Genomic DNA, 12,744 nt, shown 5'->3' on the forward strand with positions numbered 1-12,744 from the left:
CAGAAATATAGACATCACTGGAAGTAAATCAACTACTGTTTGAACAGTCCTCTGGAAACTCATTTCTGATTCAATGTCTTAAATAAGGTAGGATGAATCTGGATTTGTGAGACTGTTTGATATCTTAATTGGCAAGCTTATTGGGAAAATAAAGAAATGAAAGACTAGAGTCCCTCTATCTCAGTTCTTGAATCAAATGGCTTTTTCTGAACTGGATGAGCAAACCCCCCCTCATGTTAGTCCTTGGCACTCAATGGAAACCCTGCTGACTAATTAAGCAAGAGACAAGATTTAGAAAAAAGAAACAAAGACAAGTTATCTGCTAATTCTTGTGACAACCTGCAAGGATATAAAAATCAGTGAACTATTTATATAAATAATAAAGATATATGATTTCACTATATGATTTGATGATATCAAATACATAGTTTTTATGCCTAGAATATTCATTGGGGGAATATGTCTAACATATTTTGTTCAAAATAAATTGTATCTAATTTAAATATTTCACCTGATTTTGTCAGCTTCAGCTTATCCCAAACTAGACACAAAATAGACTGGACATCTTAATTTTGTTATTTACACTTTTGCACATACCCAGAACCACAGGAGTCTAAGCAAGTCCTGTTTCCCACCCAGGGTTGATTCAGAATTAGACTTGGTTCTGCTCTGCTGTAGTGCATCAGACATGACTATATCTTGTTTAGAGCATATTTAACACATCTGCTCAATTTTTAGGGTCTCAAAAATGAATGTATGGCCACTTAAACAAAATCCAAAGGAGAAGCTGGAGTCTGACTTTTTTATAATTATCGAATTGTGTTTGGAGCACTCATGGAAGGTAAGCTCACTTTCCACCTTATCCTAGAAATCTGAACATCTCTCACAGCTCAGGCTCTGCCCGCTCCTGGAGTCAAGAATGTGTCACAATGGAGGAGAACCTGGACCAAAAAGAGTGCTTATAAGCAGTAAAATCACAGCACTCAACACAGAGTGTGATTTGGCTCTGAGCCCAAATCAGGATACATTTCTCAAGTGAGCTCCTCATTTCACAGCTGAGAGAACTTTTTATTTTTTTTTCCTACTCTGTTAAAGTGCAACAATTTTAATTTAAAATCACAGTGGTTTCAGCAGTCAAGCAGCATCAGTACCTGTCATTCCCAACAGAGTTTGTGCTGAAAATATGTATTAGTTCTAGTGGTGGAAGTCAAATATATTTCAGCTATAGTAGAGTGAAAAAGGAGAAACCCAGCTAGTAGGTCTCTCCTGAGAATCAGGAGGACTCGTCTCTGCTACCACTGCCAAGACAAAAGGGGTGTGTGGCTGCTGGAACACTTTTCTTCCTTTGCTCTATTTCAAATTAAACAGATTAATATAAACCAACTACAAGAACCATAATGACATAACACAGAAATACAGAATTGACTTCATCTGTACCCAGCGATGGTTTCAACACCCCACATACAAAGGCATACCGTTTTACAAGCTTAGAATGCTATCTGTACAAGGACATGAAAACTTGTATCATCCTACTTGGACCCAGGGAAATGTATGGTGTAAGTGTCCCTGGGGTCTGTTGGCTGACTGCAAAGAGCTAGAAGGTTGTGCTGTGTGTTCAAAAAATATAAACATGGTTTATACATTCATCAAGAGAAAGGCAAATTTTCCTGATGCCACAAAACTCTACGCTGGTTTTGTCCCAAACACCACTGTGTGCTTATAAAATCCAATAAGAGTGATGACAGGATTAAATTCAGATTCAGGAGTTTAATGGATGAAGTTGTGATTTGAAACTGAAGTTTCCCTTATGTGACAAAGCCGAGGACACCTGAGAGAAATTAACTCTTCTTAGCCAACTTTAATGTCAGAATGAACACACACCTTGGTATTTACTATGCCAGCACATAAGTGTGTCCCTGATGGAGAGACAGCATTTACAGGAATCATAAAATGAAGTTTAATGATTCTCAACACTTCCAAGTTGACTGGATCAGCTAAAAAATAATCTATTTGCAATACACATTACAATGAGATTTAAAAAAATTGTCCTTGTATCTTTATGAGCCACATATAATAAAGTAGGGGAGAGGGGAGGAATTCAAGGTCTTTCCTTGCTCTCACAGCAAGGAAGAGAATGACCAGCAGCTTCTTCGGTCTCCTCAAAAGTTCATTAATCCTCATGGGTAACTTCCTGTAGAGAAGGAAGATACATGGTTTTGGTGATGGGAAGCTACTGTCTTTACCGTGTTCTTGAATATGAAATATTGTGCTGCAGCCCACAGGACAACCTCAATTCAAAGATAATCTCTTTTGAAACTGGTCCAGAGGACGCCACAAAGTTGATAAGAAGGCTGGAACATGGGAAGACAGGCTGAGAGAGTTGGGTGGTTCAGTGTAAAGAGATGGCTGCAGGGAGACTTTATTGCAGCCTTTCACTATACAGAGGAGCTTATAAGAAAGACAGAGATAAACTTTACTTTTTATGAGAGCCTGTAGTGACAGGAAAAGGGGCAATATTTTTAAACTGAAAGAAGTTAGGTTTAGTTTGCACACAAGGAAGACATTTTTTTATTATGAGGTTGTTGAAACACTGGAACAGGTTGTTCATGGTTGTAGATGCCCCATCCCTGGAGGTGTTCGAGGCCAGATTGGATGGGATCCTGAGCAGCCCTACCTAATAAAAGAAGTCCTATGGCAGGGGCATTGAACTGGGTGATGTTTAAAGGTCACTTTTTACCCAGTCCATTCTGTGACTCTATGAAAAATCACTGATGCTGATGAAAGTTATAATTCTGGCTTCAGTACTCTTGGAGCTAAACCTGCATTTCTGCTCTGCATAAGTTCCTGGAAAACTGCCCTCCAGCAGGGACAAAGATTTGCAATACTCCCCCACTGTGCTCTGTACCCCTACAGGGAGAGCATCACAGCTAACAGGGAGGAGATACACTTCAGTGGATGGAGTTTGTTCTCTGCTCCTCGTGCTAAAACCACACCTTGGAGAGTGAAGATACTGAAGGGCAACCAACTTCCATCAGATTCATGGAGTTAGTGCTTTCCTGCTATCCTGGAGAAACTTCTTCTATGGCTATGAGCAGCATCCACTGAAATGTTTTTGATGTTTGGAAAGGGACCGAGTCACTGTTAAGTGGTTTGGGGTCCTTTTGCTACAAGCATAGAGCATCTGCCTTCCTCTGTTTAATTTATTTCTCTAAAGAATTCCCCCCGTGATTGCTCAGTCCTTTCTCTGATTCTCTGACTTACACCTGGTTGGAATCTGACCTGTGCTAACAGCTTCTTTTTGAAGCAGGCAGTGAAATATGAAACTCTCGGCAACTGAGCACAAAACCCAGCACGTACAGCCAGGCAACAGGGGTGCAGTGAGCACCTCCCAGACCCAGCATCCTGACACTAAGTGAGAAGTGCAACAAGTGAGAGCAAGAGAGAAGGACAACCTTTCTCCCTCTGAGTGCTTCTTTCAAATTTACCTGAATAAATGCTCAAAGTACAGGAGCAGCAGTCACTGTCTGTACAAATTCTTTTGCTTTTACAAGGGTGTTTTAAAAAGTTTTCCAGCAGTCAGCTGAGGAAAGTGAGGAACTCCTGCTCTGATTCATTTTTCAGACCAGTAAAAAAAAAAGGAGAAATGTAATTCCACTTGTCTTTTTGGCACCAGATGTGTAGTGATACAATGGCTGAGCCCAATGAAGTCAGTAGTGATCCTAGAAGCCATTTGGTCTATTGATTTTAAGTGGGCTTAAAATATCTTTTTAAAAGGGCCTTCTGGATCACTTACTAAGCAGAGCCAAATTGGAGAGGTCTGCCTCTGCTATTACTTGCAGCAGTCTTGAAGTCTAGTGCCAGGCATTTCAAGTCTAATAGTTAAATAACGTAATATGTGCCTGAAATATGTCACTGAACTTCTACAGGATGCCAAATAATTTGTGATCTTAAGCATGCCACATTACTACACTAGTAATTACTGCACTACTCTTGCTTTGGTACATGATAGTACTTTCCATAAATGTAGGTGAAAGCCAGCTCTCCAAAATACTCATTTTGATGAGAATAAAAAAATGAAAAATCAATCTGAAGTTTTCTTGGGTAAATTTACTGAATCTCCGAATTTGTGGAAACAATTGCTTAGTAAAATGGAAATAAATTCCTTTTTGACTTTCATCATTCAATTAATACAAGGGCAGAGGGATTTCTGTATACCTGTTGATGCTCATTAAATAGATAAGTCTGAATTGTCCTGTATTTCATAAAGGCATTTGCACTTGTTCTTGACTGGGACTTGAAAAATCCAAATATCCTAACTCCTGGAAAATTGAGAAATACTCAGTTAAACTTTCTGCACTAACAATTTTTTCTGCTGTACATCAGTCTTTATTTCTTATTATTTTCAGAGATGATCAAAATCTGAAAGAATGGCAATAGTTTAATAGAATGAAGTCCAAATAATTCATGTGCAATCCTATAATCTAAATAAATATGAAATATTGCGGCAAATGTGCAGTGAAAACATACAGTAACCAAGAATCTGTGGCTTAAATGCTTTGACATACAAAGGTGTTGAATGCCTGGACTGAAGAGTGAGATTTTTGACTAGTTTTGAGGCAATGAAAAAAAATTATATATTTTAATCATACCAGAAATAAGGTTGGATATCTGAAGAAGTTTTTTGATTCTAAGTAGATTCTAGCTTAATCTGCAGTTCTCCAGCTTGTACATACTCAACAGAAATCCCCAAAATAAGAACCTAAAAACTTTGCCCAAAATAGGTAGAAGTGAATCACTCCCAGCTCACAACTAAGTCCACAAGAGTGTGGGCCAAAAATCAGACCAATATATAAGTTTAAATTTTAATTTATTTTTCCTAAACTTGTCAGTAGTGACATCATCTGAATGATGATGATTAAGATTATTTTATCTGAGTTTTATCACCTGTGGGCAACCCTACCACTCCAGTGCAGCCTATGTCTGATTTTCTTACCATGGTGTTACCTGGAACATACCTTGGACCATGGCTCCAGTTCTGTGACAGAGCTCCTGGGAATTTAATACTTGTGGACCCCTAGACATGAATTGGAAACTTAATAAAGTCCTATATGAAAAGAACCTTAGTTCAGCCTCTCTTCTTTCATGCCAGGAATAAAATGTTATAGTAAATCTGCAGATTGCATAAAGAAAGTGTAACATAAATTCCATAAGTCATAAAATTCATTTATATTCTCCAAATATGTTTTAAGTAGTAACCACTTTACAATCTTAAAATACTCAGAGGTTTCACTTTGAATTCTGAGATCAATAAAAGTTAACACTATTTGGTGCCACTATTGCCCACAAGCTTTTGAGACATAATGATCATTAAAAAAGGAAGTCAGAAGTTTACTGAAGGAAGTTTATTAAAACTGCCATATCTAACTAATGCCATTTGCTTATCAGCTTCTCACCATGCTTTTAATTTTCTAGAACAAATAAATATATCAACTGCACAATTAATTTCTTTTTGGTCACTTTAAATGGCAAGATTAAAACTCAGGCACAGAGAAATCATTTACAACTTTAAATACAGAGAGTGAATGTATCATTAGAGTGTCCTTTAGGCAAAAGAGTCTGCCTTATATCAGCAGCATACATCATGGTGTTTGATGCTAAATTATTGGATTTCAGTTCACAGAAGGTATTCCTCACTGCCATGATGGGCCCTGAGACAAACGAGAGTTCAGTACGTGTTTCATTTTAAATCCTCCTTAGTAAGAATGTGAAACAGATGAAATAAAACTCAATTATAACTGTAGAGCGTGATCTTCATTTTAAATTAGCCCTTTACATATTAACTGGAGGAAGAACAAGATAACATGATGACTTCATTTAGTACTTGTTGCTATCCAAAACTTGTCTAATAGCTGCTAATTCCTATGTCACTGTTGTTCTTGGAGTGACACTTGGTCACTGCTATCTGCTACGTGCTGAAAATGCACATGCTCTGAGGACAGCTTTGGCCTGTGTGGGGTTTATGTCTGGGATCTTTTTCCTTTTGAAATCTGTATCCAGGCATCAGTGTATAATTTTCTTTACCCCCCCCAGCTGCTTTTAAATGCACTCCCATGTATGCTCTGCATTGCAGATGATGGTTGTAGATCTTATTGATTTTAGCTGATGCTGGTGGATTGGTTTGCCTTAGTTTACAGTAAAAATTAGAGATATGTCACCCATGCCCTACAAAATATTTGTTATAACATCTCTGCACACATAAATACAAGAACAACTTTTATACCAGCAGTAATACCAGAAGACACATCATTCTTCCTTTTTGTATTTTTGTTGTTGCATCAGTCTTTGTTATCCTTCTTACCCAGTTTCATATGAAACAGTTTCTTAATATGATAAGCCATGCCTAGCATTGAAGAAGTCTGCATTTCAATTAGTCTGCTGTTTAAAGCATTAACGCTTTCAGCCTTTTGATCAGATTGGCTTTAGCAATTTTCTTGTGGGACTGTGCAAATGTTCATACAATCAATTAGGAAAAGCACTGATAACAGCTATAGCAAAATTTCTTTTAAAGGTAGAGGTACTATATATACTCGAGCTGGACATCTGCTTCACCTTGAATTACACTCAAAAGAACAATTTCATTTATTCAGTCTTCATTTTAGATGCTGTTTATCCTTGAAAGACTGAGCAATGTGGGAAGTATGATGTCTCTCAGCATGTGAGACCAAATCAGACTGATCAGCCTATTTCTTTCCATAAGAGCAGACACATACATTTTAATTTTCTTTCCCAGTAGACCGTGCAAAATGCACCCTTTTTTTCAGATACATCTAACTCTTTAGTGACCACAAAACTCTCTGCCACATTCAATGCAACTAGTACCTGACTCATGTCAAATATATGGGGCAAAAAGCACTTTTAAAAATCCACTATAACCAGCTGGCTAAATCTAATATCTTCTTTTTTATTAATTTTTTTTTATTTTTTTTTCTTTTTTTTTTTTTTTTTTCATCACCCTCTAAGAGCTACAAAAAGTACCTCTGTGCATGTCAAGTCCCCCTACTGTGAGTAAGTGGATATCAGCTCAGGCCCAAGGAATGAACACACATCTCCCTGAGGGGCCTCTGGGATTTGGTCTGCAAAGTTTCTCAGACCATATCAGATGCTGACAGAAGCAAACACCCTGCAGGACACCTTTGATGCAGTACTATCCACCTTTCACATTGCTATTTCTGTTTGAAGTGGGATGAACCCTCTTTTCTGACTTAAGAGTTTAAATCTCCATCTCCCAACCGCAACAGGTGGTATTCCTGAAGGTAGAATGAGGATGGAGGATGGTATCCTGGTCTTCCCCACTGAAACAGTCTCACCATGAGAAACCCACTCAAATTTCTCTAGACTGTTAATAACTTTAAGTAAATTTATGTTTGGGGGATTCACTTGAAAGAAGAGAATTTTGTCTTGGTTTGCTACCTTGAAACTACTTGTGTATTTTTAATTAAATATAAATCAGTTCTAGTAACAAAAACTAGACCCAAAACCATCAATGGGTCCCTTTGAGTTGAGTGCCTGCTAGTCAAATTATTTTTAAAATAAGAATAACCATTATAAACCTTTTCTTTCTGGCCCAGTGAGCTCTCAGAGGTGATGCCTCTCCTTTATGTGTAGGAAGCTGTGTTCCTATACATAAAAAGGAGCTCCTCAAGGGGGGAAACCCTCCCTGTTACAAGTGAGTGCATTTTCAAGTGAGGTGAGAAAATCTGGTTTAAATCTGAGGCAAGAAACCAAATGGGAATGTTCTCATTTTCTCAGTTTTGTATTTATGGAGGTGTATATATGCAAATCTATGTGGCACCACATTCCAACATGCACTTACTGAGCTGGAAGGTAAGAGCTGGTCTCTGGGATCCTGTCAATGTGCCGTGACACTGGCCATGAGCTGCACCTTTCCTCCTTCAGCCCTGCTGCCTACTTTGTGTAGACAAAATATTTGCTGCATGGTTGATTTCAAAAAAAATTATGAGCACTTCTTCCTAGGCATGGAACAAAATGACAAGGGTGGTCTGTAAACCCATGTGAGACATCTGAAACCAAAAAAGAGGACCAAGACCTAAGAGATGCCCTTGTTAGCTTTTTCTCACCGGCTCTAGGTGGTTTTGTTTAGCATCATAACTCTTTGGGGTTTGTTCTTATGTAACATTTGACAGGAAATTAGTTTTCCTCTGAAAAAAAAGATTAACTAATTCCATTTTGGGAGGAATTTTAACATTTGACCAGGGTGTTTGCAAGCCCAGATAAAACAGTTTTGACAAAAGAATGTGATGATTCTGTGTAACTGCTAAATTGCAAAAGCTTTTATCTACCTGCCTTAAATTTCTTTCATTATGAGAAAGAACTGATTCAGTGGCACCCAGTGTCCCTATAGAACAGTGACATTTCAGGAATCACTGTCAATTCAGATGGAAGCTCCTGGCATTTGACAAGCTTAGTTAGCAATTCCACAGCACTTACAGAAAAAGAGTAGGTCTAACTAAGCTGATTTGTGCTCTGAAGTCAGCCACCAAAGATATCAAGAAGTTCTGAATCTCAGATGCTGTTTGAGTCGAATGAAAATTATCACAAAGTCACATTTTGGGTGCAGGACACAAGTCTGCTCAGTGAGATTTTCTCCTATTTTTTTTGTTTTGTCTTTCCTGTTCTTGTTTTCAGTGTATTTGGAATGAAACAGCCCTGTGCAGTCTTAGGAAAATCTCCCTGCCAACACCTTGAAGCCTGAGCATGTGCCTGCCCTACTAAGGAATCTCCCATCTTCTCCTCCTGTGGCAGAATTTCTCCCAGTGTGGTCTTTTCTTCTTCCTCCCTCACCTTCAGAAGTTTTTCCCATCCATGCACTCTCACTATCTCCCCAAGAGAAATCTCACCTGTCTACCAAGCTCCTCTTGAGGGTGAGAGCCACACAAAGGCAAGCTGGGGTCTCCCCTTGCTGACCAGACACTGCCATGATACCAAAGCAGATTATAAATTATGCCTAGGACAAAACTCCAACAAAAAGTAAAATACTATCCATTGCTCTTGGGTGGAAATAGTGATGATACAACTCAACAAGCTTGAGTTAGCAACCCTTAATTGTCCCCTAGTGTTCAACTACAACTTTTAAGATGATCTTAAAAGCAAATAGTTATGTACAATAAATAACAATTTACTCTTATTTTGAGGCTGAGTTGAAGCCATTCCATTATATAAATGCTGACGTGCCCTTTGTGTGGAGAGGTTTTACTTTTTGGCTGAAATGTGAAGTCAGCACAGCTTTCTTCTCTAATGCTCTTCAATTCCTTGGTTCATTCATTAATTCCCTAATACTCAAGCACTACTACTTTAAAAGCAAGGGGTTTACTGCAGTTTCCTGGCCAAGCACCAATGTGGCACTTGGAAAATTTTTCCCAACTCCACTGGAGTTTCTCCGTGACTCAGTGGGATTCCTTGCTGCCTCCAGCTGCTGCATGGTGCTCTCCACTGCAGCTCACAGCAGGCTGCTCTCCAGGGCTGCTGGCAATTCCTCACAGCAATGTAAATTTATAACACTCTGGTGGGAACCTGCACGTGTGCCTGCAGAAGATACAACTTCTAAAAGGTTGTCTTGAAGTAACAGAGATCTGACAGAGCCAGTAAATCCTACTGCAAATTAGTTTTGCAAAAGCAAAAAAAAATTTGCTTTAATATGTACAGAAAGTTCCAGGGAAAGGTGTTCAGTCCTGACACAATTATCTTTTGGCTGACCTTTGCTAGACTTTGGAGAATGAATACTAATGAATCTCCAGCACAAAAGTAATTTAATGAGAAGAACTTACTTAGCACGGTCTTTTAGCCACTGGAAAGATACTTCTTAGTTACCTAATAAATCTATTTGCTACATTTTAGAGTAAGAGCACAAATGTACATTTAATGTTAACATTACAGTGGGATCTTTGTTTCAGATCATGATAAATTGGAAGCTTCAAATTGAAATAGATTTAAGAGAGATTAAAAATATTTCATTCAAACCCCAATATAGATTTGCATTAGGTTTGTTTACAAATATTGTACCCTGTGATCTTAATACTTTCTAACATTAGTTTCATTTTCGCACTCAAAAAACAAAATCATAGTATCCCAAAATAATTTTTCTTTCAAAGTGTAATTAGATGATTTTGTTGTTTAAGAAGAAATTGCCATTAATAATTTGTCATGTTTTCATCATATTTTTTTTAATGTTTTAATTACAAGAAGGACTAAGAATTTATAGTTTAATTGCAGTTAATGCTGATTTTGCTTTGTTATAAAATCAGTGACAGTGAAGAGCAAGATGCCTAGAAAGAGGCATCAGTTATTCTGATTAAGTGCCAGGACTGATCCAAAGCACACACAGTAAATTAGTGATGTCCTACTGACTTCAAGAGGCCTTGAGAAGCCAATGAACAACATCAATCAGAATTGGGAAGGAATTACCAAATCAGTTGCTGGATCAAGAAATAACATCTAAAACATGCTTAAATGGTTACAGAAAATTCAACAACACCAAGGAATTTGGTAGATTAACATTTTAATGAGTTGTGTTCCTGTGCTTGCAAAAAAAAAACGTTTCTGGTTGTTTTATTTTGTTGATTTTGGAAAAAAAATCCTTAAAATTGGAATAAATTTGCCTGCACTACGTGGAGAAAGTATAGGATTAAAAAAACTCTTTACAAGAGTTGTGTTGGAATTGCAGTGGGTTTTAAAACAGTGGATTCAGTGTAGCACTGCAGACAAAATCACTCTGCTGACTATGCTGATAACATCCTTTTTCATGGCATTTGCTTGTGTATCCTCATGTCCTCTCAGAACAATTTCAGGTTCTCAACCTCCATATTACTTTGCAGGATCAAAACCAAATTTATTCTTATCAAGTAGATTGCATTAGAGTATTATAGCTGAAAACAAAAACAAGCTTTTTAATCTGCTGTAAAATAATGTGTAAGCCACTCATGAATCTATATGAAATTGGAAAAGAAAAAAAAAAAGTTTTCATCTTAAATTCAAGAATACTTTATAACATGTCAGGTGAAAATTTTGGTACAATAACCTGCTGGATCACACCAGCTATCTTCATCCGCTCAATACTATTATTTTCCTATTTTAAACATGATTTCATGTGGCTGACATCTGCAGATTGCAGATCTGTGAAGAGTGCATATCTACGAACAGATGAATTATTGCAGAATATTCCTCTGTTTTGCTGGATTTTAGTGTTATGCAAAAAATATTCCAAACAGCGTAAGCAGCTTCACATCTGCTCTCAGTCGGGAAGCACAGCCTGATGCTCAGGCAGCACAGTACACTGCTCTCTTTAGCCAAACAGTACACTCACAGAATGCATATACTTTTGGGAAGTTTGTGTGAAGATGTTGAGTTTCACTCTTCAGGAAAGATTAAATAAGAGCCTCTATTTTGAAATCACATTTGCCTGATATCTATTTTATCCCCCTTCTTTTTTTCAGACTGTTTGTATGATTTCCAGCTCTATATTGAATAATTTTATCATCTTGTTACTCATAATTTTCATACAAGGTCATTATTGATGGCAGCAATCCTCTAACTGATATGAAGGAACAGATAATAATACAGCACCATAAGAAATACAAGCGTGCATATTCTGAAAGTTTGCCTTGCTGTGGGTTCCCAAGATGATGTTATGTAAATGTTATCATTATAATAATTGTGCTTATCCCCAAGGAAGGATGATCATCACTCAGAACAGGCCCTTTAGAGGGTGCCAATACTGCCAGGGCAAAGTCCAGAATTACCCACCTCAGCCTGATTCAACGAGAGACGGAGGACATCAGTACACATAACCTCTGTGTGTGATTGGGCGATTATTAAATGGACATCATTAATTCCTTGTCTTTATAGAAAGTAACACTTTCTACCAGAGTGTCTTAGATTCTTAGATTCAGGAAATGAGCACAAACATATGCTCTACATGACAAATAAATGAGAGAATAAGTAAACCAGTCCATCCCCCTCAGTTTCTGAGAAAGGGTCCAGACTATGAAAGTGTTTATCAAGACTTTCCAACATAGCTAGGAAGTGCTGCAGGAACTGCAATTGATGCCCCTTTTACCTGAATCACAGCCTGGCAGTTCTAAAATTGGTTTACTAAACTGAGAAAATGACAGAGAAGTTTACAAGTTGTTGATAAGATTGACAGTAGGGATCTTGTCAATCAGATCACTTTTATCTCAGTCTTCATAACAAAAATAATGGTCTGAGAAATTACATTCTGTCTGATAATAAATTATAATTTCAGCAGTTTCCAAAAGACTAGTTCAAGTTCAACACAGCTTTTAACTGTGGATACAAAAACATTTGATACAGGCAAAAAGAATAAAAAAAAAGTTTTAAAATGTTTCATAAAAGCTAAATGAAAAGAGAACTTCCTTTTGGACAAAAATAATAATGTGGAGTAAGAAATACAAGGAAAGGAAAAGATAAGTTGAAACCAATTTTCTAAATCAATTAAATATGACGGCAGTGTGAGGGAGAAAACTTCTAATAGAGTTAGCACAATTTCATACATGGGATATAATCCCAAATGCTGTGTTTTTTCAGCTGATATTGCTGGACTAAATATGAAAAAGAGGGCCTTTACTTCATTAGACAGCTCAGCTCATGAGAGGAGCACCTTAAAGGAGAGTTGCATTTCTGCTTCAAAATACCCATGGCTAGAGGACT

Source organism: Pseudopodoces humilis, chromosome 3, assembly GCF_049639895.1.
Source record: "Pseudopodoces humilis isolate 2021_Gansu_Grassland_sample_001 chromosome 3, ASM4963989v1, whole genome shotgun sequence".
NCBI lineage: Eukaryota > Metazoa > Chordata > Aves > Passeriformes > Paridae > Pseudopodoces > Pseudopodoces humilis.